This window comes from Aegilops tauschii, chromosome 2 (genome assembly GCF_002575655.3).
Source record: "Aegilops tauschii subsp. strangulata cultivar AL8/78 chromosome 2, Aet v6.0, whole genome shotgun sequence".
NCBI lineage: Eukaryota > Viridiplantae > Streptophyta > Magnoliopsida > Poales > Poaceae > Aegilops > Aegilops tauschii.
The window spans coordinates 643281810-643307952 of NC_053036.3; positions in this window are offsets into that span (position 1 = coordinate 643281810).

The window sequence follows — 26143 nt, forward strand, 5'->3', positions numbered from 1 at the left end:
TACGTGCATGCTCCTAGGGGGATAGATTGGTAGGAAAAGACCATCGCTCGTCCCCGACCGCCACTCATAAGGAAGACAATCAAGAAATAAATCATGCTCCGACTTCATCACATAACGGTTCACCATACGTGCATGCTACGGGAATCACAAACTTTAACACAAGTATTTCTCAAATTCACAACTACTCAACTAGCAAGACTCTAATATCACCATCTTCATATCTCAAAACAATTATCGAGCATCAAACTTCTCATAGTATTCAACACACTCATAAGAATTTTTCTTTTACCAATCTTGTATGCCTATTATTGTTAAAGCAAACTACCATGCTGTTTTGTAGGACTCTCAAAATAATCTAAGTGAAGCATGAGAGAACAATAGTTTCTATAAAACAAAAAATCACCACCGTGCTCTAAAAGATATAAGTGAAGCACTAGAGCAAAAACTATATAACTCAAAAGATATAAGTGAAGCACATAGAGTATTCTAATAATTTCCGAATCATGTGTGTCTCTCTCAAAAGGTACAGCAAGGATGATTGTGGTAGACTAAAAAGCAAAGACTCAAATCATACAAGACGCTCCAAGCAAAACACATATCATGTGGTGAATAAAAATATAGCTCCAAGTATAGTTACCGATGGAAGTAGACGAAAGAGGGGATGCCTTCCGGGGCATCCCCAAGCTTTGGCTTTTACGTGTCCTTATATTATCTTGCGGGTGCCATGGGCATCCCCAAGCTTAGGCTCTTGCCACTCCTTGTGTCGGTGTACAAAAAGAGGGGTGCGTTTTTGTACCCCTATACCTGTGCACGGGCAGTCAGGAGTCGCGCCTGCGGTCACGCCAAGCAGAGCAGGGGAGGTGAACCAATGTAAGACCGAAGCCCAAGCCAATCAGAGCAACGCCAAGGCCAAGACCACAAAGAGCAGAGGGACGAAGTAGGTTCCCCCGGTAAGACCCTTGCCGGGGCAGCCTCAGCAGCCCCGGCAAGACCCTTGCCGGGGCAGCTCGCCCCACACCAACAGAGCGAGCCACCCTTGAGCCCACGGTCCCCAACGCCATCATGCATGTGGGGCCAGGGCTCGGGAAGGCACCTTTGTGGTGGCATGCAGATCTTTGTGAAGACATATTCAAGATCAGATAAGGATTAGAAGACGACAATCCTCGGCAAGATCCTTGCCGAGGAAGGCCACCAGACCCCCGGCCAGGCCCTTGCCGGGGACGACAGCGCGCCACGGCAAGACCCTTGCCGGTCCACCCGGAAAGGCCCTCACTAAGTACGCCAGCAGGGCCATCGCTAGGCCCACGCCAACCAAGCTTCGACCACCGTTCACATGCAGCTCCCAGCCCAACCAGTTGGGCGGGCACCTGCGTGGCAACATGCAGCCCCCAGGCCAACTCGTCAAGCGCCTGCGTGGCGGCATGCAGATCTTCGTGAAGACTCCACCACCGCGCCACCTCAATTGCCTGCCTGCCTACATGGCGCCGCATGCATCGCTGGCCAGGGCGCGTGTCAAAGCGAGAAGGAGCGGCGACAGACGGGACGTGCCTCGCCCCCGTCCCCGGTAAAGCAAGGGGACACCTAAGCTACGCATTAAATGCATCTTGTCCTGTAATACGAGCGATAATCTCAGGGCACTGTACGCCTTTCCACCTCATGTGTGCCACTGTGGCAGCCCCTTTCGACTATAAAAGGAGGCCCATGGCATACTGGAGAGGGATTCGGCTCTTTTGAACCACGCACTGACCACGGCTAGTTCGAGAGCTCAAGAACTCTCTGAAATACACCCACCAAAGCAGGACTAGGGTTTTACGCATCCTCGCGGCTCCATCCTGGGTAAACTATCCTTGTGCTGTCTACTAGCGCTGCTCTCCTGGCAACCCTGCGCCTCGGCAACCGTAGTGGGGGTTCTTGTGATCCCATAGGTGTCGTTCCACACCGACATCTTTGGCGCGCCAGGTAGGGGGCGCAATTGTGAGAATCTGGTCTGGTAGTTAGCCTAGCAGTTCTTTGTCGCCATGGCTCCTAAGACGAAGACGGCCACGGCGGACGGCTCGTTGGGAGCCGAACGGCCCGTGCTGGTGCGAGCGGGCAGTGGACCGGTCGCAGACAGGACCCGAGCCGCGGTCCGCGAGCACCAGCATCGCCCCGGTAGTCAGAGCCTGGCGAGCGGCGTCGTTTGCGCACCAGACGACCGGCTACATGTCGTCGGATCCAAAGACAGAGCTGGGCCCCCCGCAGGCGGCGCGGGGCCCTCCAGGTGTGTCGTTGTGCCACCTCCGGGCGGTGCAGCGATCTCCAGGACGCCCACACAGGCGACCACTGCGCGCTCTTCCCATGGTGTGCGCGTCGAGCAGCGTCACCGCGTTGATGACCCTGGGCACCGCCGTGGGAAGAGCCCTGTGCGTCGTCCGCAAGATGAAGGGGTTCAGCACGACCGCCGAAGCGCTGGCGAAAATGGCACGCAGCCGCTGGGTCGTAACGGAGCTCCTTCTAACATAGTTAGAAGTCGAAGCGCGCCGTGATCCACGCTGCTGTCGCCGCCGCCCACGCCGGCAGAAGCTTTGGCGCGCGCGCAGCTGCTCCACGACTTCCCTCCTGCTACGAAGAAGCTTGACGAGTGGAGGGCCACCATCCGGAGCCTCGCCGCCGTCGCCATTAAAGACGATGCGCGACCGGCGGGACCCTCGGGTCGGCGCTCCACCGAGCCACCGCGTGCTGGCGCTGGGAGGACCGGGGGAGTTGCGGCCACGGTGCACTCTCCTCCTCCTCGCCAGCTGCCTCGGGCCTTGGCCCGTCGTGACGACGCTTGTGATAACATCTCCATCGCGTCGTCCGACCCGCGGACCCTCCGCGACTAGCGCCAGGTCCTTCGGGAACAAGCTCACGAAGACGCTCGAACCACCATCGAGCGCCGGCGCGAAACGCGCCGCCAGTCGAACAAGCGGGCGGGACTCGCTATGGACCACCCGGCACCGGGGGGCTCCGGCCGCCTACCTTACGAGGTGGGCTGCCCGGCCTTTACCCGTGAGCTGCGGCAGTTCTAGTGGCCTTCCCACCGCACGTTCAAGCCCGACGTCGGCGAGAAGTACACTGGCAAGACCCATCCGTCCGAGTTCCTCAGCATCTACACCATTGCGATGCAGGCTGCTGGGGCTCGCGACGACAAGGTGCTTGCCAGCTATTTCCCGCTGGCGCTCAAGCCCAATGTGATGTCTTGGTTGGTGCACTTGCCGGTGGATCCCATTTCTTCTTGGTCGGATCTGTGCCATGAGTTCGTTGGCGCCTTCACAGGAGGCCACCAAGCTCATGGCCAGGCCAGTGATCTGCATATCATTCCCCAGAAGGAAGGGGAGACCCTGCGCAAGTACATCCAGAGATTCAGCCGGGTGCAGTACAACATCCCCGACGTTCATCCCGCCGCTGTGATTAGCGCGTTCCACCAGAACGTGCGCAATCGCAAGATGCGCGAGGAGCTGGCGATGACCGAGGTTAAGGATGTGGCCGAGCTCTACGTTCTGGCCGATAGATGCGCCCGGGCTGAAGAGGGAAGGAAGTACCCCGGCGAAGACGCCGGCGTGGAAACCGACTCTACCGATGAGGGCGCCGTTACCCCGACGAAGAAGGGCAGGCGTCGCAACAGGAAACACAAGGGCAAGGCCGTGCTTGCCGTTGAGGGATCTGACGACACCGATACAGGCAAGAAGGTCAAGGTAGGCGCTCCCGACAAGGAGATTGCCGGTTGGACCACCTGCCGGGCCTTGGCGGCTACCGACAAGCCAGGGAGCTCCGGCAAGCAATACTGCAAGATCCACCACACCAAGGGCCACGACCTCCAGAACTGCCGACAAGTCGAGCTGCTTGCTGAGAAGCAAAAGGCTGAGTACGAGAGGCGGGACAAGGAGAAGGACCAGGACGGTGCTGAGGGACTGGCAAGAAGCGTGGCGGCCAAGGAAGCCGCCCCGGCAAGGACAAGCAACAAGAGAGGCCCGCCCGGGGCCGTGATAAGAAACAAGAAGACGATGATCACGACGAGGACGACGAGTCTGGTGAGCAAGGGTTCCAGAAGGCTACGGAGGCCATGTGCGTCGATGGCGGCGTCTCGCTGCATATCTCTCACCGCCAGCTCAAGCAGTGGGCGCGTGAGATTACAGCAGCAGAGCCGTCGTTCGACGCTCAGAAGCCGCTGAAGTGGTCCAGCACGCCCCTCATCTTTGACGCCGAGGACCACCCTGACCGCACTACCGCGGTCGGGTGTTTGCCATTGTTGGTCTCACCAACAATACGCAACCTCAGGGTGAACAAGATATTGGTTGACGGCGGGGCCGGCTTGAGCCTAATCTCGCCTGTCGTGATCAAAAGGTTGCAAATCCCTGATGGAGACCTCGAGGAAATGGGCACGTTTCAAGGGGTCAATCCGGGGAGGAGCCAGCCGAAGGGAAAGGTCACACTGCCCGTGATGTTTGGAGGAGAGTTGAACTACCGGACGGAGAGGATCGCCTTCGACGTTGCCGAGATCCCCTTGCCCTACAACGGGATCCTCGGCCGCCCGGCACTAGTCAAGTTCATGGCGGCATCACACTACGCCTACAACATGCTGAAGATGCCCGGGCCGCTGACCATCATCTCCGTCCCCTCCGACAAGAAGGACACGCTGATCTGCGCCGACCAACTCTACCGGGAAGCAGTTGCAGCTGCTGCCGTCAAGGCACCTGCTCCTGCCGCTGAAAGCCCGGGAGGGAAGAAGAAGCCCGGCAAGACCTCTCGCACCCACTCCGGCAAGCGCACCTCCTCGGAGTGTTGTGCTATCGTCGAGGACGTGCCAGAGAGCTCTACCAACAAGAGCAAGAGATCCAGAGCCGAGCCGCCGCAGACCAAGAAGGTGCCTGTCATGGAGGATGGCACGAGAGGGGCCTTCACCATAGGCTCCACCCTCGACAGCAAATAGGAAGGCACGCTCGTCACCTTCCTGCGGGCGAATGTGGACGTGTTTGCGTGGCAAGCATCCGACATCCCCGGTGTTCCCAGGGAGGTGATTGAGCACCACCTAGCTGTCTGCCCCCATGCGCGGCCCGTCAAGCAGAAGGTCAGAAAGCAGGCTCTGGAGAGGCAGGAGTTCATCACAGAGGAGATCAGGAAGTTGGAAGCGGCAGGGTTGGTGAGAGGAGTGCTCCACCCGACGTGGTTGCCCAATCCGGTAGTGGTGCGTAAGGCGAATGGGAAGTGGAGGTTGTGTACTGATTACACAGATATCAATAAGGCTTGTCCTAAGGACCCCTTCCCGTTGCCGTGCATCGACCAGATTGTTGACTCCACAGCCGGGTGTGATCTGTTATCATTCCTCGACGCCTACTCAGGCTACCACCAGATCTTCATGACAAGAGAGGATGAAGAGAAGACAACATTCATCACCCCATGTGGTACATATTGCTTTTTACGGATGCCTTTCGGGTTGAAGAGTGCTGGCTCAACGTTCGCAAGAGCAGTCCAAATTGGTTTTGAGCCTCAGCTCCATAGAAATATGGAGGCATACATGGATGACATAGTGGTCAAAACCAAGGACGGGCCAACTCTTGTGCGAGATCTGGAAGAGACATTTGCCAACCTGCGCAAGATCAACCTCAAGTTGAACCCTGAGAAGTGTGTCTTCGGCGTTCCATCCGGCAAGCTTCTCGGGTTCTTTGTGTCGCAGCGCGGGATCGAGGCAAACCCAGACAAGATCAAGGCTATTGAGCAGATTGAGGCGCCCAAGCGGATCAAGGATGTGCGTCGGCTCACCGGCTGCGTTGCCGCCATGAGCCGATTCATCTCCAAGTCCGCCGAGCGCGCCCTTCCTTTCTTCAAAATCTTGAAGAAGGCGGGCCCAATGGAGTGGACCCCAGAAGCCGAGGCAGCATTGCAGGATCTGAAGAAATACCTTTCCTCCACGCCAATACTGGTTGCGCCCAAACCACAAGAGCCGTTGCTGTTGTATCTGGCGGCGACGAATCAAGTGGTCAGCGCCGCACTGGTGGCACAGAGGGAGGTCGACGAGGAAGCAGTGACGGCGGCAGAACCAGCGGATGGCAAGCCAAAGATTCCCCCGGCAGGGCCTGGTGCCGGCAAGGCGCGGCCCCCGGCAGAGTCTGATGCCACCAAGGCAGTGCCCGCGCAGTCGAGTGAGGTGGTGCAGAAGAAGAAGATGATGGAGCACCCGGTTTACTTTGCCAGCTCTCTCTTGTAGGGGGCTAGGTCGAGGTATTCCGGTGTGCAAAAATTGCACTTTGGCCTCCTTATGGCCTCGAGGAAGCTGCGTCATTACTTCCAAGCCCACGAGATCACTGTCGTCCCCCGCCTCCCGTTGCAATGGATACTGCATAACCCAGATGCAACCGGAAGGGTTGTGGAATGGGCCTTGGAGCTATCAAGTTTCGGTTTGAAGTTTGAAAGTACCTCGACAATCCAGAGCAGAGTCTTGGCAGAGTTCATGGCAGAATGGACCTCAACGCCTGACGAAGAACTCCAGAAGACCACTCTCCCCGGCAAGGAAGCAGACCGTGACTGGATCATGTACTTTGATGGGGCTTTCTCGCTACAAGGCACCGGTGCCGGTGTGCTGCTCGTCGCGCCCACCGGAGAGTACCTCAAGTACATGATCCAGATGTACTTCCCCAGGGAGATGTCCACCAACAACACTGCTGAGTACGAGGGATTGCTCGCCAGTCTCAGGATCGCGGCAGACCTCGGGGTTAAGAAGCTCATCGTCAGGGGTGACTCGCAGCTTGTTGTTAGGCAGGTCAACAAGGATTACCAGAGCCCATTGATGGAGGCCTACGTAGATGAGGTGATGAAGCTGGAGGAACGCTTTGACGGTATCCAAGCGGAGCACGTCCCCCGAATGGAGAACGACATTGCTGATTACCTGTCAAAGCGTGCTGCATTCAAGCTACCTGTGGAACCAGGTACCTTTTTGCTCCGGTTAACTCAACCATCCGTCGAGCCATCAACGGGGCAGAACAAGCTGAGGAAGTTAGGTCCCGGCAAGTACTTTCCTCCCGAGCCCCCTGGGGCCGCCGGCAAGGGTGCTGCCGCGGATGCTGGGCTTGCCCAAGAGCAACTAGCTCCGGCAAGGCGTCAACCCCTGGCCATAGAGACAGCCGCTCCCATGGCGGAAGAGATGCCTTTGGTCCTTGCTGTCGAGCCCCAGGCTCCGGCGTGGGCGCAGCATACCGTGCGATTCCTCCAAACAGGGGAGCTTCCTGAGGAGCAGGAAGAAGCAGAAAGAGTAGCCCGTCGGTCCGCCCTGTACCAGTTCGTCGATGACGTCCCGTACAGGAGAAGGCCAAACGGTGTGAAATTGAAGTGCATCCCCCGGGAGGAAGGACTGGAGCTGTTGGCGGAGATACATGGAGGCATATGTGGCTCCCACATAGGGTCGAGGGCCCTTGCCGGGAAGGCGTTCCGGCAAGGTTTTTTCTGGCCCACCGCCCTCCAGGATGCGACGGCACTAGTAACCAAGTGTGAAGCTTGTCAGTTCCAATCAAAGAAGCTTCATCAACTAGCTCAAGCCTTTCAAACAATCCCTCTCTCCTGGCCATTCTCGGTCTGGGGGCTCGATATACTGGGCCCTTTCCCCCGCGCTGTCGGGGGCTTTGAGTACTTGTACATTGCAATCAACAAGTTCACAAAGTGGCCAGAAGTGGAAGCAGTGAGAAAGATGACTGCTCAGTCAGCCGTCAAGTTCTTCAAGGGACTGGTCTGCCGTTTTGGTGTGCCAAACAGAGTCATCACCGACAACGGCACGCAGTTCACAAGCCACGCCTTCATGCAGTACATTCAAGACCTCGGTAGCAAGGTCTGTTTTGCTTCCGTGGCACACCCATGGAGCAACGGTCAAGCGGAGAGGGCAAATGCTGAAGTGTTGCGAGGCCTGAGAATGAAGACCTTTCACAAGCTGCACAAGAGTGGAAGGCGCTGGATTGATGAGTTGTCGGCGGTTCTTTGGTCGATCAGGACGACGCCAAATCGAACCACTAGCCAGACACCTTTTGCCCTGGTATACGGGGCAGAAGCAGTTCTCCCCACGGAACTCATATACGGGTCACCTCGAGTGCTCGCTTATGATGAGCTTGAGCAAGAGCAGTTGCGCCAAGATGACGCGACGCTCCTTGAGGAAGATCGTCTTCGGGCAGCTGTGAGAGCAGCACGCTACCAGCAAGCCTTGCGCCGCTACCATGGCCGCAAGGTCCATGCCCGAAGCTTTGAGGAAAACGACCTTGTTCTTCGGCGCGTTCAGTCGGCCAAGAATTCCAACAAGTTGACGCCGAAGTGGGAAGGCCCTTATCGGGTAATGCGAGTCACCAGGCCCGGCGCAGTCCGCCTGGAGACCGAAGATGCTGTCCCAGTGAGCAACTCCTAGAACATCGAGCATCTTCGCAAGTTTTACCCGTAAGGCGCGGCTTGCCGGGCCTCCCGGCAAGCCACCTTTTGTACAAGCTTTGCCGGCAAGGCATGTGACCCTTTGTACAAAGCCAGGCGCAGACCCTGAGCATAAATAAATGAAGCGCTGGCGCCCTAAGTTATAGTATGCATGCTAGGTTGAGTCTCTTCCTTGGTTAGGGTTGATAGTGCTCGGCAGCGACTAACCCCTAGCTTAGAGGCCGAGTGCGCGTCTATCTGTTTCTCTTCTGTCCTCTTTTGGTTCGCAGGGCACATGAGCACTTCTGCTGAGCTACTTAGAAGAAAGAAAATGGACCGGCGTCCCGACCCCGGCAAACCAGAGTTGCCGGGGGCTGCAAGCACAAGGATCCAACAACGGCAAGATGAGATTGCCGGGGGGCTGCAGATCCAGATAAGTCTTTTATCCTCTGTCATGCATTTCGGAACAGGACTGGGGCATGTGAAACCTCGTTTTTATCTCTAGGCTGTCGTGCTCCCCTTTTTTCCTATACCTAAGGATTATTTCCTGGGTCCGGATTTGGTTGTAGCCGCGGCGGCGAGGTAGAACGAGGAGCCTAAAGCCCATTTCATCCCTGCCTCCGCCGAGAGCGCGAGGACGGTCGAGTGGAGTGGGGGGACGGCAAGGCCTGTTGCCGGGCGAAAAACGTTTATCTTAAACAATAACAAGGATTCGCTCCTTGTCGCGGGATTTACCCACGAACGAAAAACCCGGCAAGCATCCCTTTTTCATTAAAAACATCCCATACAGGTACAGTTCGTACGAAATGAAAAACATGAGCAAGGGGATTACAAGTTCTAAATTTAACAAAGGCCCGCAGGCTTACAAACTAAAAAAGAGATAAGATGCCCGTAATACCTTTCTTGTCCCTCTCCTCAGGAGGCAGGTCAAGGAGGCGAGAGGGAAAAAGGGGCGCCTAGGCGAGCTACGAGGAGCAGAAAGCACCAAGAGAACACCTCGGTGGCCGCCCACGGGTGGGCCGGTGATGACGGTGCCGGGAAAGGAGCTCGAAGACGAGGCGGCAGGACCGGCAATACGCGATGAAGGCGTCGGTGCCCGCGTACTCCGAGTTGACGGCCTTGCCGCCCGCCCTCTTCCTCTTCCGCAGACTCCCGACGCCAGCCGCCCAAGGAGACGGCCCCGAGAAGTTCAAGGAGCTGGTCCCACCCCCGGCAAACCTCTGCCGGAGGAGCGGCCAGGTGCAGATGCTGCTGCTGCCGCACCCGCCCAGGCGCGGGGCGTCCGACGCCTAGTCGGACTCGTCCCCGTCATCTGCCCCGCTGTCCTCCTCATCACTTTCGCTCGAGGAAGAGTTTCCATCATCGGAATCTCCGTCGGAGGAGCTCTCCACGCAGCATTCAGGCGAGTTCCAAACACTCCGAAGACCTTGACGGAGAGCAGGCCGTCCTCCATTATTTTGAAGTAGAGGACGATCATTGCCGTCAGGCTGTGGATGCGAGCGAACGTCTTCCATCCACGGCGGAGGTACATAACCCGAGGAGCCGGGAAGTCGACGTCGACCCGCATGCCCTCGTTCCCACAGCCCCTCAGGTGCAACCCGAGGGTCTGGGGCGGGTTACGCTCCATCACCCGAGCAAACGGGGCGGGGAGACGAAGACGACGACGCGGAGGCCGGCGCAGCCTGATGAAGAACTCGCAGGGCTGGTCTTCAACGTGCCCCTCCGTTGGGAAAGGCATCATTGGCAGGGGCGAAGCCGGCGCGCCGCCCCGTCCTCCTCTTCCCCGAGCACTGCGGCCTCTGCCCCTGCCTCGCCCCCTCCCCCTTCCCCTCGAGGCCGGCTCCACCACCGCGGGCTCAGGAGGAGGAGGGGCGCGCTGTCGAGCGGCGACCCTCGCCGCCACTGTCGAAGGACCAGGATTCCCTTTCTCCATGGCGAGTGAAAGGAAGAAGCAGAAGCAAGAGGGGATAGATGACAGAAGAGTGCGGGACGCCATCTCCCCTTCCCCCTCCTTATAAGGGAGCGGGGTCGGGGCTCGGCCACCCCGCTCGGTCAATCCAGCCACCAAAGGCGCAGGAAATCGGGACCGACCCGCTGCCCCAACCAGCGACGGCCCGGTTTCCCGCCTCCACCACTTGCTACCCCAAGTGCATAAAGGACGCGTGGCAAACGTGCAGAATCGAGGGGACGGGTGAGGCGACCTCTCCCCACTCCGTGATCATGGGGTGTGGACGCCTTGAAGACCGCGACCCGGCCCCGCGCGGTAAATGAGCCGCGCCTCCATGCCTCCCTCTTTTTATGGGGAAGGCGCGAGCCGCCTCTTTACTACAATATGACGCATGCATGCGGGAACCGCCCCACGCATGCCGCCCACATCACGCACACCCCTCCACGCCACGCCAGGCGCGCGGGTCATGGGAAGCACGCGCGCGAAAAGTTTACCGCGGTAAAAACCGCCCCACCTGCCCGCGCACCATATTGGGCCTGGCCCAACAACGTGTCGCGCTTATGTGTGGCCCAGGCCCGGGGGCTCCTGTCAGTGTACAAAAAGAGGGGTGCATTTTTGTACCCCTATACCTGTGCACGGGCAGTTAGGAGCTGTCACGCCAAGCAGAGCAGGGGAGGTGAACCAAGGTAAGACCGAAGCCCAAGACAATCAGAGCAACGCCAAGGCTAAGACCACGAAGAGCAGAGGGACGAAGTACGTTCCCCCGGCAAGACCCTTGCCGGGGCAGCCTCAGCAGCCCCGGCAAGACCCTTGCCGGGGCAGCTCGCCCCACACCAACAGAGCGAGCCACCCTTGAGCCCACGGTCCCCAACGCCATCATCCACGTGGGGCCAGGGCTCGGGAAGGCACCTCTGTGGTGGCATGGGGATCTTTGTGAAGACATATTCAAGATCAGATAAGGATTAGAAGATGACTATCCTCGGCAAGATCCTTGCCGAGGAAGGCCACCAGACCCCCGGCAAGGCCCTTGCCGGGGACGACAGCGCGCCACGGCAAGACCCTTGCCAGGCCACCCGGCGAGGCCCTCACCAAGGACGCCAGTAGGGCCACCGCCAGGCTCACGCCAACCAAGCTTCCACCGCCGTTCACATGCAGCTGCCAGCCCAACCAGCTAGGCAGGCACCTGCACGGCAACATGCAGCCCCCAGGCCAACTCGTCAAGCGCCTGCGTGGCGGCATGCAGATCTTCGTGAAGCTCCACCACCGCGCCACCTCAGCTGCCTGCCTGCCTACATGGCGCCGCATGCATCGCTGGCCAGGGCGCGTGTCGAAGCGAGAAGGAGCGGCGACGGACGGGACGGGCCTCGCCCCCGTCCCCGATAAAGCAAGGGGACACCTAAGCTACGCATTAAATGCGTCTTGTCCTGTAATACGAGCGATAAGCTCAGGGCACTGTACGCCTTTCCACCTCCTGTGTGCCACTGTGGCAGCCCCTTTCGACTATAAAAGGAGGCCCATGGCATACTGGAGAGGGATTCGGCTCTTTTGAACCACGCACTGACCACAGCTAGTTTGAGAGCTCAAGAACTCTATGAAATACACCCACCAAAGCAGGACTAGTGTTTTACGCATCCTCGCGGCCCGAACTTGGGTAAACGATCCTTGTGCTGTCTACTAGCCCTGCTCTCCTCGCAACCCTGCGCCACGGCAACCATAGTAGGGATTCTTGTGATCCCATAGGTGTCGTTCCACACCGACACCTTGTTCCATAATCCATCAAATCTTTCACCCAAAACTTGAAAACTTCACAACACAAAACTTAGCAGAAAATCTCATGAGCTCCGTTAGCGAAAGAAAACAAAAGACCACTTCAAGGTACTGTAATGAACTCATTCTTTATTTATATTGGTGTTAAACCTACTGTATTCCAACTTCCCTATGGTTTATAAACTATTTTACTAGCCATAGATTCATCAAAATAAGCAAACAACACACGAAAAACAGAATCTGTCAAAAACAGAAGAGACTGTAGTAATCAGTAACTAACGCAAACTTCTGGAACTTCAAAAAACAACCAAAATAGGACGAGCTATCCAATTTGTTTATTGATCAGCAGCAATTGGAATCACTATTTTATCACGTTCTGGTGATTTTTAACAATTGTTTTCGTTAACAGAAAGTTTCTAGAATTTTCTGCAAGATCAAATAACTATCATCCAAGAAGATCCTATAGGTTTAACTTGGCACAAACACTAATTAAAACATAAAAACACATCTAACCAGAGGCTAGATCAAATATTTATTCCCAAACAGAAGCAAAAAGCAAAAAACTAAAAATAAAATTGGGTTGCCTCCCAACAAACGCTATCGTTTAACGCCCCTAGCTAGGCATGAAAGCAAGGATAGATCTAGGTATTGCCATCTTTGGTAGGCAATCCATAAGTGGCTCTCATGATAGATTCATATGGTAATTTTATTTTCTTCCTAGGGAAGTGTTCCATGCCTTTCTTTAATGGAAATTGGAATCTAATATTCCCTTCCGTCATATCAATAATTGCACCAATCGTTATAAGGAAAGGTCTACCAAGAATAATAGGACATGAAGGATTGCAATCTATATCAAGAACGATAAAATCTACTGGCACATAGTTCCTATTTGCAACAATAAGAACATCATTAATTCTTCCCATAGGTTTCTTAATAGTGGAATCCGCAAGGTGCAAGTTTAAAGAGCAATCATCAAAATCACGGAAACCAAGCAAATCACACAAAGTTTTTGGAATCGTGGAAACACTACCACCCAAATCACACAAAGCATAGCAGTCATGATCTTTAATCTTAATTTTAATAGTATCTTCCCACTCATCATAAAGTTTTCTAGGGATAGAAACTTCCAACTCAAGCTTTTCTTCATAAGACTGCATCAAAGCATCAACCATATGTTTGGTAAAAGCTTTATTTTGACTATAAGCATGAGGATAATTTAGCACGGATTGCAACAAGGAAATAAAATCTATCAAAGAGCAATTATCATAATTAAATTCCTTGAAATCCAAAATAGTGGGTTCATTAATATCTAATGTTTTGATCTCTTCAATCCCACTTTTATCAATTTTAGCATCAAGATCTAAAAACTCCGAATTTTTGGAACGCCTTCTAGGTAAAGGTGGATCATATTCAGTCCCATCATTATAAAGATTCATATTGCAAAACAAAGATTTAATAGGGGACACATCAATAACTTTTAAATCTTCATCTTTATTTTCATAGAAATTTGAAGAACGCGCTTTTATAAAGCATTATTTCTTAGCACGCATCCTAGCGGTTCTTTCTTTGCACTCATCAATGGAAATTCTCATGGCTTTGAGAGACTCATTGATATCATGCTTAGGAGGAATAGATCTAAGTTTTAAAGAATCAACATCAAGAGAAATTATATCAACGTTCCTAGCAATTCATCAACTTTAAGCAATTTCTCTTCAAGCAAAGCATTGAAATTCTTTTGCGAATTCATAAATTCTTTAAGACTAGTCTCAAATTCAGAGGGCATATTATTAAAATTTCCATAAGAATTGTTGTAGGAATTACCATAATTATTAGAGGAATTACTAGGATAAGGCCTAGGATTAAAGTTTCCTCTATACGCGTTGTTACCAAAATTATTCCTACCAACAAAATTCACATCCATAGATTCATTACTATTCTCAATCAAAGTAGACAAAGGCATATCATTAGGATCAGAAGAAACACTCTTAGTAGCAAATAATTTCATAAGTTCATCCATCTTTCCACTCAAAACATTAATTTCATCTATTGCATGCACTTTTATTAGTAGATCTTTCAGTGTGCCATTGAGAATAATTAACCATAATATTATGTAGGAGTTTAGTAGCTTCTCCTAAAGTGATTTCCATAAAAGTGCCTCCCGCGGCCGAATCTAAAAGATCTCTAGAAGCAAAATTCAATCCGGCGTAAAAAATTTGTATGATCATCCACAAATTCAAACCATGAGTAGGGCAATTACGTATCATTAATTTCATTCTCTCCCAAGCTTGTGCAACATGTTCATGATCAAGTTGCTTAAAATTCATAATATCGTTTCTAAGAGAGATAATCTTAGCGGGAGGAAAATACTTAGAGATAAAAGCATCTTTGCACTTATTCCAAGAATCAATACTATTTTTAGGCAAAGATGAAAACCAAGCTTTGGCACGATCTCTAAGCGAAAAAGGAAATAGCTTCAATTTAACAATATCATTGTCCACATCGTTCTTCTTTTGCATATCACACAAATCAACGAAGCTATTTAGATGAGTAGTGGCATCTTCACTAGGAAGGCCGGCAAATTGATCTTTCATGACAAGATTCAACAAAGCAGCATTGATTTCACAAGATTCAGTATCGGTAAGAGGAGCAATCGGAGTGCTAAGGAAATCATTATTGTTGGTATTGGTAAAGTCACATAATTTGGTATTATCTTGAGCCATCGTGACAAACAAGCAATCCGACACACGAGCAAACAAGAGACGGGAAAAAAGAGGCAAAAGGAAAAGGAAAGGGCGTATAAAACGGCAAGGGTGAAGTGGGGGAGAGGAAAACGAGAGGCAAATGACAAATAATGTAATGCGGGAGATAAGGGTTTGTGATGGGTACTTGGTATGTTGACTTTTGCGTAGACCTCCCCGGCAACGGCGCCAGAAATCCTTCTTGCTACCTCTTGAGCACTGCGTTGGTTTTCCCTTGAAGAGGAAAGGGTGATGCAGCAAAGTAGCATAAGTATTTCCCTCAGTTTTTGAGAACCAAGGTATCAATCCAGTAGGAGGCTACGCGCGAGTCCCTCGCACCTACACAAACAAATAAATCCTCGCAACCAATGCGATAAGGGGTTGTCAATCCCTACACAGTCACTTACGAGAGTGAGATCTAATAGATATGATAGGATAATATTTTTGGTATTTTTATGATAAAGATGCAAAGTAAAATAAAAGCAAAGTAAAAAAGCAATGGAAATAACGAATTGTTGGAAGATTAATATGATGAGGATAGACCCGGGGGCCATAGGTTTCACTAGTGGCTTCTCTCAAGAGCATAAGTATTTTATGGTGGGTGAACAAATTACTGTTGAGCAATTGACAGAATTGAGCATAGTTATGAGAATATCTAGGTATGATCATGTATATAGGCATCACATCCGAGACAAGTAGACCGACTCCTGCCTGCATCTACTACTATTACTCCACACATCGACCGCTATCCAGCATGCATCTAGAGTATTAAGTTCATAAGAACAGAGTAATGCTTTATGCAAGATGACATGATGTAGAGGGATAAATTCATGCAATATGATAAAAAACCCATCTTGTTATCCTCGATGGCAACAATACAATACGTGCCTTGCTGCCCCTACTGTCACTGGGAAAGGACACCGCAAGATTGAGCCCAAAGCTAAGCAGTTCTCCCATTGCAAGAAAGATCTATCTAGTAGGCCAAACCAAACTGATAATTCGAAGAGACTTGCAAAGATAACCAATCATACATAAAAGAATTCAGAAGATTCAAATATTATTGATAGATAAACTTGATCATAAACCCAAAATTCATCAGTCTCAACAAACACACCGCAAAAGAAGATTACATCGAATAGATCTCCACAAGAGAGGGGGAGAACATTGTATTGAGATCCAAAAAGAGAGAAGAAGAGAGAAGAAGCCATCTAGCTAATAACTATGGACCCGAAGGTCTGAGCTAAACTACTCACACTTCATCAGAGAGGCTATGGTGTTGATGTAGAAGCCCTCCGTGATCGATGACCCTTCCGGCGGAGCTCCGGAACAGGCCCCAAGATGGGATCTCGTGGGTACAGAAGGTTGCGGCGGTGGAATTAGGTTTTTGGCTCTGTATCTGATCGTTTGGGGGTACGTAGGTATATATAGGAGGAAGGAGTACGTCGGTGGAGCAACGTGGGGCCCACGAGTGTGGAGGGCGCGCCGAGGGGGGGTAGGCGCGCCCCCCTACCTCGTGGCTTCCTGGTGGCTTTCTTGACGTAGGATCCAAGTCCTCTGGATCATGTTCGTTCCAAAAATCATGTTCCCGAAGGTTTCATTCCGTTTGGACTCCGTTTGATATTCTTTTTCTGCGAAACTCTGAAATAGGCAAAAACAGCAATTCTGGACTGGGCCTCCGGTTAATAGGTTAGTCCCAAAAATAATATAAAAGTGAATAATAAAGCCCAATAATGTCGAAAACAGAAGATAATATAGCATGGAGCAATAAAAAATTATAGATACGTTGGAGACGTATCAGGCACTTGGCGTATGTGTGTGGACTACATAGATTCAAACAAGGCTTGTCCAGCGGATCCTTTTGCCCTCCCTCGTATTGATCAAATCATTGATGCTACGGCGGGTTGCGAGCGTTTAAGTTTTCTGGATGCTTATTCTGGTTATCATCAGATCAAAATGGCAGCTAAGGACCAGGAGAAGACAGCTTTCATAACTCCCTTTGGAGCATTCTATTATGTATCTATGCCTTTTGGGCTCAAGAGTGCCCAGGCGACTTATCAACGCTGTTTGCTGAATTGTCTTCATAATCAGATCGGTCGCAATGTTCATGCTTATGTGGATGATATTGTGGTGAAATCCAAAAAGGAGGAAACATTGATCGATGACTTGAAAGAGACCTTTGATAACCTCCGGGTTTATAAAATGATGCTTAATCCGGCCAAGTTTGTCTTTGGTGTACCGGCAGGCAAGCTCTTGGGCTTTCTTGTATCTAACAGGGGCATTGAAGCTAATCCGGAGAAAATCAAGGCTATAACTTCTTTGGCTAAACCGAAGTGTATCAATGATGTTCAACGCCTGGCAGGCCAGATTGCCGCTTTGAGCCGGTTTATCTGTCGCCTTGGTGAGAAGGCTATCTCTTTATATCAGATGCTGAAGAAGACGGATGACTTCGTCTAGAGTGACGCCGCCAATGAAGCATTTGAATACTTAAAGCGGCAGCTGGCTAATCCGCCGGTCCTGCTGCTCCTGTTGATAAAGAGCCGTTGTTTTTATATGTGGCAGCTAACTCCCGGGCTGTTAGCGTGGCTATTGTGGTGGAGCGCAAGGAGGCCGGAAAGGAGTATCCGGTTCAACGGCCGGTTTATTACATCAGTGAAGTACTTATTGAGTCCAAGCAAAGGTACCAGCATTGGCAGAAACTGGTGTATGGAGTTTTTATGGTGATCCGGAAGCTTAAGCAATATTTCCAAGGTCATCCCATCACCATTGTCAGCTCTGCTCCTTTGGGGGATATAATCCAGAACAGGGAAGCAACTGGCCGGGTCGCCAAGTGGGCTATGGAGCTTGGGCCTCATGGATTAAAATATGTGCCCCGGACGGCGGTCAAGTCTCAGGCACTTGTAGACTTCATCAATGACTGGACAGAGTTACAGGCGCCAGAAGAGAAGCCAGATCATACTTATTGGACTATTCATTTTGATGGGTCCAGGCAATTGGAGGGCTCGGGGCTGGAGTCATGCTAACTTCCCCACGAGGTGATAGGTTTTGTTATGTTCTCCGTTTAATGTTCCCTTGCACTAACAATGCAGCTAAATATGAGGCTTTACTCCACGGTCTTTGGATGGCTAAGGAGATGAATTTAAGCCGGGTTAAGTGCTTCGGTGACTCGGACCTGGTGGCTCAACAAGTGTCTGGTACTTGGGATTCCAAGGACCCACTCATGGCAGCATATCGTCGAGAGGTGGACATTGTTGCAGGTCATTTCAAAGGTTATCAGGTCGATCATGTGGACCTGCGGAAGAATGAAGCAGCGGACGCTTTAAGCCGTTTGGGTTCTAACGTAAACCAGTTCCGCCCAATGTCTTCCTGGAGGTTCTGCATAATCCGTCCGTCAAGCTCCCCACAGAAGAGGATTTGGCTGTTCCTGATCCGGAGGCTCGGTTGGTGGCGGCTCTTCATGTTATCCCGGATTGGACGGTCCCGTACTTGGCGTATATGAACCGGGGCGAATTACCGGAGGGTGAAACCTTGGCCCGGCAGATAATCCGGTGGTCCAAGTCCATGACTATTATCAATGGAGAGTTACATCATTGCAGTGTGACAGGGGCGTTTCAGCGTTGCGTGTCTCCTGAAGAAGGCTGTGAGATTTTGCGTGAGATCCATGAAGGAGATTGTGGTCACCACGCCGGTTCAAAGTCCCTGGTAGCTAAAGCTTTTCGTAATGGCTTCTATTGGCTGACGGCTCATGCTGATGCAGAAGACTTGGTGAAAAAGTGCGACGGTTGTCAGAAATTTTCACGTCGAGCTCACGTTCCGGCCCAGGAATTACGGATGATTCCAATCACTTGGTCGTTTGCAACCTGGGGGCTGGATATGGTTGGGCCGTTTAAGAGATACAAGGACAAGAAGACCAACCTTTTGGTGGCGGTTGACAAGTTCACTAAATGGGTGGAGGCAGACCCAGTCAGTAAGTGTGATGCAGCTACGGCGGTTCAATTCATTAAGAAGGTGATTTTGCGGTTTGGCTTTCCACACAGCATTATAACTGATAATTGTACCAATCTGTCCAAAGGTGCTATGAAGGAGTTCTGTCAACGTGAGCACATCTGGCTTGATGTATCATCAGTGGCTCACCCCAGTCTAATGGTCAAGCGGAGCGACCCAATCAAGAGATCTTGAGAGGCATCAAACCCCGACTTATGGTTCCTTTGCAACGGACGCCGGGTTGTTGGGTGGAAGAGTTACCTTCTGTGTTGTGGAGCATCAATACCACGCCCAACAGATCCATGGGTTACACGCCTTTTTTCATGGTTTATGGAGCGGAGGCGGTTCTCCCTAGTGACATCCGTCATGACTCGCCTCGTGTGGCGGCGTACGTCGAAGCTGACAATGAGAAGGCACGACAGGAAGCACTTGACCTGTTAGATGAGGAGCGTGACATTGCAGCAGCCCGTTCGGCGATTTATCAGCAGGATCTGCGTCGTTATCACAGCCGCCGAGTTAGAACCAGAACTTTCCAAGAAGGCGATCTGGTGCTCCGACTCATCCAGGATTAGACTGATATGCACAAGTTATCCCCGCCTTAGGAAGGACCCTTTGTGGTCAGCAAGAATCTGCATAACGGGTCATACTACCTTATAGATGTTCGAGAGCACAAAGACTCACGTAAATCGGAGGAGGAGACCCACCGGCCGTGGAATATCGCTCATCTTCGGCCCTACTATACTTGTGCCACAGGCTCTGCTCATGTACATAGTTATGACAATGTATATATTATGATCAATATAATAAATCGGAGCCTCAGCTAAAGCAGGGTATCTGTTGTTTTTCTTACATCATGTGTGGTTACATGGGGGCTTCTGTTTATAAAACGGCGTCCGGTTTACCCCTTGATTCAGCTCATAAGGCCTTATATAAAAATCACTTGGGGGCTTGGTCGTACTCGAACCATAGCTACACCTCTTGATCGGCGCAAGGCCACCAGAAAAATCACTTGGGGGCTTGGTCGTACTCGAACCATAGCTACACCTCTTGATCGGCGCGAGGCCACCAGAAAAATCGCTTGGGCGCTTGGTCGTGTCCAAACCATAGCTACACCAGAAAATTACTTAGGGGCCAAAGAGAGTGTTGCAAAAGAACAACTCAAACATAGGCACCCGCGGAGCACAGCTCAAAATATTACTTGGGGATTCTTTGCTATCGCAATGAACAAAGAATCTACACTTGTAATAGGCTATCAAGCCACGGCTTGGAAGCCTGGTGTATACACCTAAAACCCCGGGTTAGCCTGCCTTTTTTAAGTAAGTCACTCCGTCCAGGTAAACCTGGTATGACCCGGCAAACTTTGACAAGTCAATCTCATAAGACCCTGAACTTGTCAAAGTTAAAACGACGATTGGTTAAAGATTGAGGTCCATCTTAAAAGGCTTTGTAAAATGGATTAACTCAGTGGCCTGGCAGCCCATGAAAAGCCTCGAATTTGGGGCCGGGCAGCCCGTGAAAAGCCTCGACTACAAGTTTTCATATGCTTTTATTTGCGAAGTTTTTCTCCTTTGATGAGATTTATGATGTTTTTGATAAACCGGCATTCATTAACCCGGTTCGGTTTTCAACTACTAAGTGGTCAGTACATGATCACTTGTAATCCGGAGTTTATTAACCCAGTCTGGTTTCAACTCTAAGTCGCCAGTATTGAATATGGATAAACCGGTGTTTATCACAACCCGGTACGGTTTTATCATAAACCGGCACAGTATGAAAGGAGTTATCCTTACTCAAGATTGGGGTCATCACCCTCACTATAAAAGTTGGTCAACCAACATTGTGATTCAAGGTCTCAGGTATCATTTATTTACATATTTGATTATCTTCTTACAGCCTTGGTTATAAACCTTGGCTATATATCTGGGCATCATGACCCGTCCGGCGGTAAACCGCCAGGACACTTTCCAACTTTTTGTATGCAGGAGCAGCTACGGATTATGAATATCATATATCTTAAGCATGGCAAATTAACAAGTATCAAGCAAAGTAAATATGCACGAAGGCATAACAGACCAAGTTTTTGAACTAGCCTATTACAAGGCGTTTCAGTGCCCAAAAGAATAATTGTTTTTTCAGCAAGTATTGCGGTTCACAGCAGGCTAACCCGGCCTATTCGTCACCAGGTTGGCTTGACGGCTGCGGTCATCTTGCACCGGTTCATCCTCCTCATCTCTACCCAGCGGCTGGAAGTCAATAGTTGCCCAGTTGATCCCAGTTAGGGCTTGGAACACAGCTTCGTCGCTTATAAGGGTGGACGGTTCAATGACAGGGGCATAGGTGTGCCTACGAATTGGCGGGATAAGATTTTGGGCTTCAGGAGTTGGTGCAGCAACCCGTTTGTTGTTGACGTCATAACTCGCCTGATAATGTGAAAGATCAGCTTCTTCAGCCAATTGGCAAGCCAGTGGACGTACTTCCTGGTTTATAGCTCGAAGGTCATCATTGCCAAATTCTGATCCGTCTTCTTTTAAGCTCGGATAACCTTTACCCATGTCCACCGGATCAAGATCAGGCACCCACGCTTTTGCCCGGGTTAGCGCGGTCAGAGCACCAGCCCTCGCAGCAGATCTTTTCAGCTCTTCTACCCGGGCAGGCAGCATCGACAACCTTTCTAAGGTCTCCTTAATTAAGGTTGGGGCGGCTTGTTGTGAGAAGCAGCGCAAATGATCTGTTGCGCACCAGCATATAACTGCTCTATAAGAGTATAGGCAGCCTTCAGCTTTTTTTCTACGTCAGAGCCTAGATGACTAATGCGAGTTCCTGCATCATTACAAACATCAGTAAACCGGCAATGAATGGGATGATATGTGAAAACTTACAGCCAGGATATTTACCAAACACAGCACGAGTCATGGCATGTATTTGCCGCTTTACACCAGTCAGCTCGTCTACCACCGGTTTAAGAGCTGCTTCTGCATCCTCGGCTCTTTTCTGTAGTGCGGATTTTTCTATGGCCCAATCCGCATGTTCCTTGTTGAAACCCTCCTCCAGCTTTTCCATGGCGGCTAAGGCACTGGTCAGCTCATCTTTTGCTTTGGAGGTTTCTGCTAGCTGGGACTTGATGTTTTCTTGCAAATCATTGTTTTGAGCTTCCTTTTTGCTCAGCTCAGCCTATAAGAGACAGACATATCATGAGTTGGCAGTACATATTTGAAGTACCAAGCACATAACAAGTTGTGCACCTGATACTTGGGGGCTAATGCCTATTTGCTCATTATCATAAATTTCTACAAGTCTCAAGCACAATACAAGTATTATTCTTGACACTTGGGGGCTAATGTATGATTGTTCAAAGTAACATTATGGGTTTTCTTCTACAGTCCGGGTTTACCTTTAAAAGATAAACCGGCCCTTGGGGACTACACCAGCGAAAGATGCAGTATTACGATTCTAAAGTGCCGGTTCATCTTTAAAAAAAACGGCGCTTGGGGGCTACTGGAGTTGACATTATGAAATTGGAAATAAGAGAGAAACAGTTATGCAAAGTTAAGCACTAGTTACCTCATATCGCTCTTTCATCAAGTTTACAAAGCCGGCTTCATAGTCGCGGCTTGTGTACAGACGGTTCAAGAAGCCAGGGTGAATGTCTTGGGCGTTGACATGGGCGTAGCTTGACAAGTCTGTGTTCCACTTGCCTTTGCCCATAGCAGAAAGTTCATCCTTGGCACTATGCTTGGATAAAGCGACAGGATTGCCAGGGGCAGTGTGGCCAAAGCCAGTAATCATGATGTCATCTTCCTTGTCACCAGCAGCCTTCACTGGAGTTGACGGTTTATCAGTAGCCTTAGCTGGGCTTGCTGGTTTATCAGTATCTCGGACCGGGCTTGTCGGTTTATTGGACTGACTTGCTGGAGCAACTTCTACTTGTTCAACAAAAAAGTCATTGTCTTGAGGAGGTGGATCATCAAGCAGAACATCAGCATTGGTCTCTACCGGATCTGGAGTTCTCTCCGGTTCAATAACCACATTTTTGTCTGATGGTTTATTTAACCGAGCCTTTTTGCTGGGCCTTGGCTTGGCACTGAGAAGAGCAAATATCAAGGTCAATACATTGTGTAAATATAAGGCATGGAAAATCAATTTAAAAATATGTCTCACCTAGGAACTGTCTTGAGGGGTGGAAGCTGTGTGGCCGATGACTCGCCAGAGGATGAGTGAGGCATGCCCTGATAATTTGAATCAGACGGGTTAAGAGGCTGACGGAAACAACCCGCCTTGGGGCAAGAAGCATCAGTAATATAAGAGACCTTTGATCGACGATTTCGGACGTGAGTGTTCGGTAAACCGGCGGAGGTAACTACCTGGCCGCTATGCCGGGTTGTGCGGCGGGCTTCGTGTTGCTGCTTCTTCAAAAGAAAGTTGGGGTCCAAGTGAGCAAGGGGGTGAGAAAATTTTACTTTCCGGTTTTCTTGACGGTTTGTCTGTGTTGGCAGAGGATCTGAACCGGAGGAAAGAATAATTACCTCTGCGTCCTCAGCTTGGCTGCCTTCAACGTCGTCCTGGTAATAGTCATTGTCAATGAGGTGTATGAAAAATGAACCAAGAGAGTCAAGTTCTACCACTGAGTCCGGATTAGCCTCGTCAGCATCAGCATTTGGTTCGGAAGATGCAGTGGTCCTCTTCTTGGAAGGCTTTTTGGTAACCTTGGTCTTTGGGCGAGGTGTTTTTGCCGGTTTATCCTATGGTTTTTTCTTCCAGAACGGGTCATCACCTGTCAAAGATGGTTAAGATTTTGAGAGAATATTTAAAAGGAGAAAGTTAAAACAAAAAGTTATATGATTCTTACAGTTGGCAATTTGTTGGAAACGCAGAAAGGATTTAATCCGGTCTGGCCACAGACAGCCTCCAGTTCATTCAATATTTTCTTGACAGCCTCAGTAACTTCAGCCTCTGTTAGCTGAATATTAACATGTTTTTGAGGGTCGGTCAAACTCCCTGTGTATTCACACATCAAACCGGGGCGCCGGCTTAAGGGCAGAATGCTCCAGTTTATCCAACAGCGAGCGAAATCAACACCTGTTAAACCGTTCGCCATAAAGGCTCTGAGCTTTGACAGTTGTGGAGCATAGTTGGACCTTTCCTTTGCAGTCAATCTCTGAGGAAAGGGATGTGTATTGCTAAGACGGTGAGGGCGATAGCCCGGCAGAGGATTTTCATCAGTCGGAGATGTATCTTTGCAATAAAACCAAGTCTGAATCCAGTCCTTGGGGTGACTATGAAGCTTGGCGTGAGGGAAGATGACATCCTTCCTCTTTTGAATCGCCATTCCACCAAGCTCGGTGTTGGGTCCGTCTGTGAACTCTGTGCGACGGTTTAAGTAGAAGAAATCTATAAACAGTTCAACTGTGGGCTCCTCTTGAAGATAAGCCTCGCAAAATACTTGGAAATGGCAAACATTGGACACAGAGTTTGGGCCAATGTCTTGAAGGTGGAGTTGAAAGCTAGCAAGTACATCTCGAAAGAACATTGATCCGGGAGGGCTAAACCCTCGGCTCAGGTGATCGACAAACACGACCACTTCCCCATCCTTGGGCTCAGGAGGATTTTCTGGACCGGGGACCCTCCACTGGATAGTTTCTTTCTTCGCTAAAGCGCCAGTTGCGACACATCCCTCTAGTTGTGATTCCGTAACCCGGGAAGGGACCCAGTTACAAGCATAAAACTATTTGGCCATTGTAATGAAAAGCTGGAAAAAGATAAATGCCGATTTAAGATGGATGACGGGCAACCATAAAGCGATGCAAGTTAAGCAGAAGCAGAGGTGTATGCATATTGTTAAACCGGAGTCTAATATTGCTAAACCGGCATATTACGATGGAGGAGGTGCAAAGATAAATGCATCGGTGGTTTAAGAGGGGACTAATGGTACTTACCGGATTATCATTTTTTCAAAGCTAAACCGCCTATATTGGTGTGAAAGGTACGGATCTAAAGTACCTAAGTGAGGGAAAAACAAGTTTCGCAGATTGATGTGATAATTTCAGATCCGCGGTGTGCAGAAAACTAGAATATATTCAGACCTAACTTCAGGTGCTTGAACAGTTCATCAAGTTCAGATGAGTTTTCTATATAAAGGAGATGCTTTAATAAGGAGAAAGGGGGTTATGGCTACGGCCGCACAAGAAGTATCAGATCCAAACTAGCCGTTTATGCTACTAAGAAGAACAGGGAAGAACGGCGCCGGAGCTTCAATGAACTCCGATGAACACCGAAACCCTAATGGTGGATCTAGAGCAAGGAAAAGAGGAACTTGCTGATGCTGAGGGAACAGCGGAGGAGCGCCGTGTTTCTCTGGTGCGATCAGGTTGATGCAGCGGCTGTCATTGGGGCAGAAGCGAAGGTCGACGGCGTCGGCAGAACTCCAATGGTCGGGCGTTGCGAGGAAGAGGACGATGTGAAGGGGCACGAAGGGGAAAAGTGAAAAGGACCCCTCGACCTTATTTATAAGGTGAATGGATAAGTGACAGGCGCGAGAATCGAGGAGCCCGAGAATGGGATATGTGACAGCTCTGTCGCCTTGATTGTCGGAGGCTCATTAATGAAGGTGAGCTATATGCAATCTTTAAAAACAGGTGACGTCATGGCGGTTTATCATGATCCTAGAAGATGATGTCATGGCGGTTTATGAGACTTACATGAAGGTGCTGAAGAAGAAATTTTCCTAAGTATTGAAGATTGACATGAACCAGTTCAAATCAATCTGGGGCCTAATGTTGGGGATATTACTGCTGGGCGTAAACCGGCCAAGAGAGGTCGGGTTATCCCCATAATGAGTTATTATATTTGAAGCCCATGAAGACAAAGACGATGGCGCTTTTTGAAGGCCCAGGGCCCAAAGGCGGATTAAAGCCTGTAGACATAAACCGACATTGATATGTAAGCTTATGTTGTAAGATAGGAAGAGTAGAGACCGGGCCGCACACGTTTATGAGCCGGCCTCGGGATCCTGTAAACCGACGGGCGTCAACCCATGTATATAAGGGGACGACCCGGCGGCGGTTTAGAGAGAGAAAAACAACAACTCGAGAACCAGGCATAGCGGATTCGCTCCCTGGTCATCGAAACCCTAGCAATTCCACAACAACTGGATCGTAGGCTTTTACCTTCACAGCAAGGGGCCGAACCAGTATAAACACCCTGTGTCCCTTGTCCGCTTTAACCCCTTTAAGCTAACCCGTCGCGATGGCTCCACGACTAAGTCCTTTCACTAGGACATCTGCCGTGACAAAACCATGACAACATCCGAACGCCA